The sequence below is a fragment of the Rattus rattus genome, chromosome 8 (genome assembly GCF_011064425.1).
Source record: "Rattus rattus isolate New Zealand chromosome 8, Rrattus_CSIRO_v1, whole genome shotgun sequence".
Lineage (NCBI taxonomy): Eukaryota > Metazoa > Chordata > Mammalia > Rodentia > Muridae > Rattus > Rattus rattus.
This window is the reverse complement of record NC_046161.1, coordinates 16,374,372-16,381,668: the sequence shown is the minus strand read 5'-3', so window position 1 is coordinate 16,381,668 and position 7,297 is coordinate 16,374,372.

Below are 7,297 nucleotides of genomic sequence, written 5' to 3'. Positions count from 1 at the left end.
AAAACAACATGGTACTGGCTTAAAAGCAGACATGTAGTCCAATGCAACAAAATCCAAAACTGAAGCATAAACATATATAACTTTAGCCACAAATTATTTGACAAAGATCCTCGAATTATATACTGGAGATAAAGTGCCTTTAAAAAATGGTTCTTAGAAAGAACAGGAATTCAAGGCCCAAATATAATCAAAGCAATATACAGTAAACCAATCAAACTAACATCAAACTAAATGGAGAGAAATTCAAAGCAATCCCACTAAAATCAGTGACAAGGCTGCTCACTCTCTACCTGCCTGTTTAATATAGTACTTCAAGTTCTAGCCAGAGCAATTAGGCAACAAAAGGAGATCAAAGGGATTCAAATAGGAAAGGAAGAAGTTAAGATAACACTATTTGTGGATGACATGATAGTATACATAATCGACCATCCAAAATCCACCAGAGAACTCCTTCGGCTGATAAACAATTTCAACAAAGTGGCTGGATATAAAATTAACTCAAACAAATCAGTCACCTTCCTCTACTCAAAGGATAAATGGACTGAGAAAAAAATTAGAGAAACACCTTCCTCAATAGTCACAAGTAATATAAAATAACTTGTTATTCTAACCAAGAAAGTGAAAAATTTGTATGACAAGAATACCTCAGAAGATCTCCCATGCTCATAGATTTGTAGCATTATTAGAGTAAAAAGGGCCATCTTACCAAAACAATCTACAGATTCAATGCAATCCCCATCAAAGTTCCACCTCAATTCTTCACAGAGATAGAGCAATTCTCAAAATCATCTGGAATAACAAAAAGCCCAGAATAGCAAAAACTATTTTTAACAGTAAAACTTCTTGGGGAATCACCACACCTGACCTCAAATTTTACTACAGATCAATAGTGATAAAAACCACATGGTATTGTTACAGACACAAGCAGGTAAATCAATGGAATAGAATTGAAGCCCCAGAAATAAACCCACACACCTATGGTCACTTGATCTTTGACAAAGAAGCCAAAAGCATCCAGTGGAAAAAAGACAGTAATTTCAACAAATGGTGCTGGTTCAAGTGGCAGTCAGCATGTAGAAGAGCGGAAATCCATTTATTCTTATCTCCCTGTATAAAACTCAAGTCTGTGTGAATCAGGGACTTCCACTTAAACCAGATACTATGAAACTTTTGGCAATTCTTAGCTATTGGAATACTAAGGGCCAATTTTCTCTAAGAATGTAGTCCATGATAAGTTTATCACGATCCCATGGAAGAATCCAAGAATATTTTGGGAGCATAAATTTGTCTTAATTGGGGAAAATGGACATAAAGTTGATGAGAGATGAAGAGGAATGGGTATTTGAAAAATTAGGGAAGGGATGGTGACTAATTCAAAGTACATTGTACAAAGTTCTCAAAGAACTAATAAAAAACTTCCCCTGTATGTATACTTTCAGAGCTGACCATTGAGTATTGGGTAATAAAATGGCATGCTCTTCTGTGAGGAAGATTATTTCTTCTGCTCTGAGTATTCCTTAGTTCCATGTAGTCCTTTGTGCAGAGCTGCTGAGACCGCTTGGGCTTTTCTACTATACTTAAGCATTTAGGGATATATGTCCAGAAATAATGCAAAAGAGCATGAAATTGGAAACAAGCAAAGGCTTAGGGGGAATAAAAAGAAGGGAGAAATGATAAATTATAATTTTAAAAGGATAAAAGCAATAATTAAAAGTTTTTGACCTCTAATTTTAGCATCTTTGATCTGTTAATACTGTTACCTTGTGGTTTTTTTTTTCTGCTCAAAATCCTTATAGTTAAGAAAATAAGCTTCTGAGGCAGGTCTAAACTCATGTTTAATTCACAGTAACCCCGATGACATTATATATATGCATCATTGATATTTTCTATTATATTATATTATACTTTGGGTTATTGTTTCTCACTATGATTCAATTGGGAAATGCAAATGAAAACAGTACAGAAAATGATATAAACATTTCTGCACATTTTCTTATTTTAAATTACCATTAGATGTATCAATTTTATCTGTGAGCATTTTACCTGCATGCATGCACCTGGACTTGGGGTTACAGATTTTTCTGAACTATGATGTGGGTGTTGGGAACCAAAACAGATTTCTTTACAAAAGCAACAACTGTCCTTAAGTGCTGAACCATCTCTCTAGTCCCTTCACTCACTTTTATTTATTTGTTTTCACTCACTTTTAAAATTGGCATAATAAATAATCTGTCAAAAAGTGTTTCATCATTTTAATCTTTTTATGTTTTAAAGTAAAAAACATATTTTGGTCATATTATTTTTCTTCTAACAACTCAACCACATTCCTTCCTACTCACTCCACTTTATATTGTTATCTTTGGATAAAAACCTAAGCAAGCAAAAAAAAAAAAAGCATGATAAAGAAAGATTAAAAACTAAATCTAGAGCTGGATCTCGAACCTCGCTGATCTTGGCCCACAGCTCCCTCCTCCCAAAACCCCTGGGAGAGAGAGCTCACTGTACAGACAGGTGGGCACTCCTGAGACTGCACAGCAGGAGAGACCTCCAGAACTTCCTACCCCTGCCCACATCCCTGGCCCAAGAGAAAACTGTATAGGGCCTCTGGGAACAGGAAGATAGGGGTACTAGACGCTGTGGTCCAGACACCGCCCAGATCTAAAGGGACCCAGTCAAACAGCTCCCTGCACCCAAACTCTGTGGGAGGGAGAGCTAGACCTTCAGAGGGGCAGACATGTCTGGGAAGCCAAAGGAGACTATTCTCTGCCCAAATTTCTAACTCTAGAGGAATACACCTACCACCATCTGGGCCCACTGTTCACAGGGTCCCCAGCGAAGGTGGGGCAGGCTCTTCTGGTTGCTGCCTTCATGGAGAGCTGAAACTTGGCTCTGAGAAGGGATGCCAGTCCTGACACTAGAGATAAGACCAACTTTTCTGCTCCAAGTGACCTGTTGGGTAGACTCAGGACACATGGCCACAGGAACACCAGAAGACCAGTAAACAGGAACAACTACATGCCTGAAAGCAGAACACTCTGTTCCCATAACTGGCTGAAAGAAAACAGGAAAATAGGTCCACAGCACTCCTGACACACAGGCCTATAAGACGGTCTAACCACTGTCAGAAATAGCAGAACAAGGTAACACCAGAGACTACGGGATGGCAAGAAGAAAGCGCAGGAACCCAAGCAACAGAAGCCAAGAATACACGGTATCATTGGAGCCCAATTCTCCCATCAAAGAAAACACTGAATATCCAAACACACCAGAAAAGCAAGATCAAATCATATTTGATCATGATCCTGGAGGACTTCAAGAAAGACATGAAGAACTCCCTTAGAGAAATGCAGGAAAACACAGATAATCAAGCAGAGGCCTATAGAGAGGAAATGCAAAATCCCTAAAAGAATTCCAGGAAAACACAATCAAACAGATGAAAGAATTAAAATGGAAATAGAAGCAATAAAGAAAGCACTTAGGGAGACAACCCTGGATATAGAAAACCAAAGGAAGAGACAAGAAGCCGTAGATACAAGCATCACCTACAGAATGCAAGAGATAGAAGAGAGAAACACAAGAGCAGAAGATTCCATAGAAATCATTGTCTCAACTGTCAAAGATAATGTAGAATGGAAAAAGCTACTGACCCAAAACATACAGGAAATCCAGAACAAAATGAGAAGATCAAACCTAAGGATAATAAGTGTAGAAGAGAGTGAAGACTCCCAGCTCAAAGGACCAGTAAACATCTTCAATGAAATCATAGAAGAAAACTTCCCTAACCTAAAGAAAGAGATGCCCATAAACATACAAGAAGCCTATAGAACTCCAAACAGATTGGATGAGAAAAGAAACTCCTCCCATCACATAACAGTCAAAACACCAAATGCACAAAACAAAGAAAGAATATTAAAAGCAGTAAGGGAAAAAGGTCAAGTAACATATAAAGGCAGACCTATCAGAATTACACCAAACTTCTCACCAGAGACTATGAAAGCCAGAAAATCCTGGACAGATGTCACACAGACCCTAAGAGATCACAAATGCCAGCCCAGGTTACTGTATCCTGCAAAACTCACAATTAACATAAATGGAGAAACCAAGATATTCCATGACAAACAAATTTTACACATCTTACTACAAATCCAGCCCTACGAAGGATAATAAATGGTAAAGCCCAACACAAGGAGGCAAGCTACACCCTTGAAAAAACAAGAAATTAATCATCTTGCAACAAAACAAACAGAAGACAAGCACAAACATAATCTCACATCCAAATACAAATATAACATGAAGCAACAATCACCATTCCTTAATATCTCTCAACATCAATGGATTCATTTCCCCCATAAAAAGACAGAGATTATCAAACTGGATACATAATGAGGACCCAACATTTTGCTACCTACAGGAAACACACCTCAGAGACAAAGACAGACACTACCTCAGAGTAAAAGGCTGAAAAACAACTTTGCAAGCAAATGGTCTCAAAGAGCAAGCTGGAGTAGCCTTCTAATATCGAATTAAATTGATTTTCAACCAAAAGTCATCAAAAAAAGATAAGGAAGGACACTTCATATTCATCAAAGGAAAAATCCACCAAGATAAACTCTCAATCCTAAATATCTATGCTCCAAATACAAGGGCACATACATACATAAAAGAAACCTTACTAAAGCTCAAAGCACACATTACACCTCACACAATAATAGTAGGAGATTTCAACACCCCACTCTCATCAATGGACAGATCATGGAAACAGAAATTAAACAGAGACATAGACAGACTAAAAGAAGTCATGAACCAAATGGATTTAACAGATATTTATAGAACATTATATCCTAAAACAAAAGGTTATACCTTCTTCTGACTACCTCATGGTACTTTCTCCAAAATTGATCATATAATCACTCATAAAATAATCCCATGCGATCTATCCGACCACCAGGGGCTAAAGCTGGTCTTCAATAACAATAAGGAAAGAACTCCCACATATACATGGAATTTGAATAATGCTCTACTTAATGATAACCTGGTCAAGGAAAAAATAAAGAAAGAAATTAAAAACTTCTTAGAATTTAATGAAAATGAAGGTACAACATACCCAAACTTATGGGACAAAATGAAAGCTGCGCTAAGAGGAAAACTCATAGCTCTGAGTGCCTACAGAAAGAAACAAGAGAGAGCACCTATCAGCAGCTTGACAGCACACCTAAAAGCTCTAGAACAAAAAGATGCAAACACACCCAGGAGGTGTAGAAGGCAGGAAATAAGCAAACTCAGAGCTGTAATCCACCAAGTAGAAACAAAAAGGACTATACAAAGAATCAACAGAAACAAAAGCTGGTTCTTTGAGAAAATCAACAAGATAGATATACCCTTTTCCAGAGTAACCAGAGGACACAGAGAGTGTGTCCAAATTAACAAAATCAGCAATGAAAAAGGACACATAACAACAGAGCCAGAGGAAATTCAAAAAAATCATCAGATACTAGTACAAAAGCCTATATTCAACAAAACTTGAAAATCTGGAGGAAATGGACAATTTCCTAGACAGATACCAGGTACCAAAGTTAAATCAGGAACAGTAAACCATTTAAACAACCCCATAACTCCTAAAGAAATAGAAGCAGTCATTAAAAGTCTCCCAACCAAAAAGAGCCCAGGTCCAGATGGGTTCAGTGCAGAATTCTATCAGACCTTCATAGAAGACCTCATACCAAATACTATCAAAACTATTCCATGAAATTGAAACAGATGGAGTGCTACCAAATTCTTTGTATGAAGCCACAATTAGCCACCAAACTAGATAAGATGGATGAAGCAAAGAAGTGCAGGCTGACAGGAACTGGATGTAGATCTCTCCTGAGAGACACAGCCAGAATATGGCAAATATATAGGCAAATGTCAGCAGTAAACTGCTGAACTGAGAATGGGACCTCCATTGAAGGAATTATAGAAGGGACTGAAAGAGCTTGAAGAGGTTTGAGAACCCATATGAACAACATTGCCAACCAATCAGAGCTTCCAGTGACTAAGCCACTACCCAACTATACATGAACTGACCCTGGACTCCAACTGCATAGGTAGCAATGAATAGCCTAGTAAGAGCACCAGTAGAAGGGGAAGCCCTTGGTCCTGCCAAGCCTGAACCCTCAATGAAAGGGATTGTTGGGGAGAGGGTGGTAATTGGGGGATGATGGGGAGGGAACACCCATATAGAAGGGGAGGGGGAGGGACTAGGAGGGGTGTTGGTCTGGAAACAGGGAAAGGAATAACAATTGAAATGTACATAAGAAATACCCAAGTTAATAAAGATGGAGAAAATAAAAAAAAAACCAATGGCTTTATGAAATTCATAGGCAAATGGATGGAACTAGAAAATATCATCGTGAGTGAGGTAACCCAATCACAGAAAAACATACATTGTATGTCCTCATTGATATGTGGGTACTAGCCCAAATGCTTGAATTACCCTAGATGCACAGAACACATGATACTCAAGAAGGATGACCAAAATGCATATGCTTCATTCCTTCTTTAAAGAGGGAACAAGAATACCCTTGTGAGGGAATAGGGAGGCAAAGTTTAGAACAGAGCCTGAAGGAACACCCATTCAGAGCCTGCCCCACATGTGGCCCATACATATACAGCCACCAAAGTAGATAAGATGGATGAAGCAAAGAAGTGCAGACTGACAGAAACTGGATGTAGATCTCTCATGAGAGAAACAGCCAGAATATGGCAAATTCATAGGCAAATAAATGCCAGCAGCAAACCACTGAACTGAGAAGGAGACCCCCGTTGAAGGAATCAGAGGAAGGACTGAAAGAGTTTGCAGGGGCTTGAGACTCCATATGAGCAATGCCAACCAACCAGAACTTCCAGGGACTAAGCCACTGCCCAAAGGTTATACATGGACTGACCCTGGGCTCCAAATACATAGGTAGCAATGAATAGCCTAGTAAGAGCACCAGTGGAAGGGGAAGCCATGGGTCCTGCCAAGACCAAACCCCCAGTGAACGTGATTTTTGGGGGCTGGGAGGTAATGAGGGCAGGATGGGGAGGGGAACACCCATATAGAAGGGGAGTAGGGAAGGGTTAGGGAGATGTTGGCCCAGAAACTGTGAAAGGGAATAACAATTGAAATATACATAAGAAATAACCAATTTAGTAAAGATGGAGGATAAAAAAATCCAATAAAAATTAAAAAAATAAAACTTACCATAAACTCTGTCTTCAGTTACATAGAACATACATCACCTTGCAATTGTCAGAAAAAAAAACTAAATCTAAA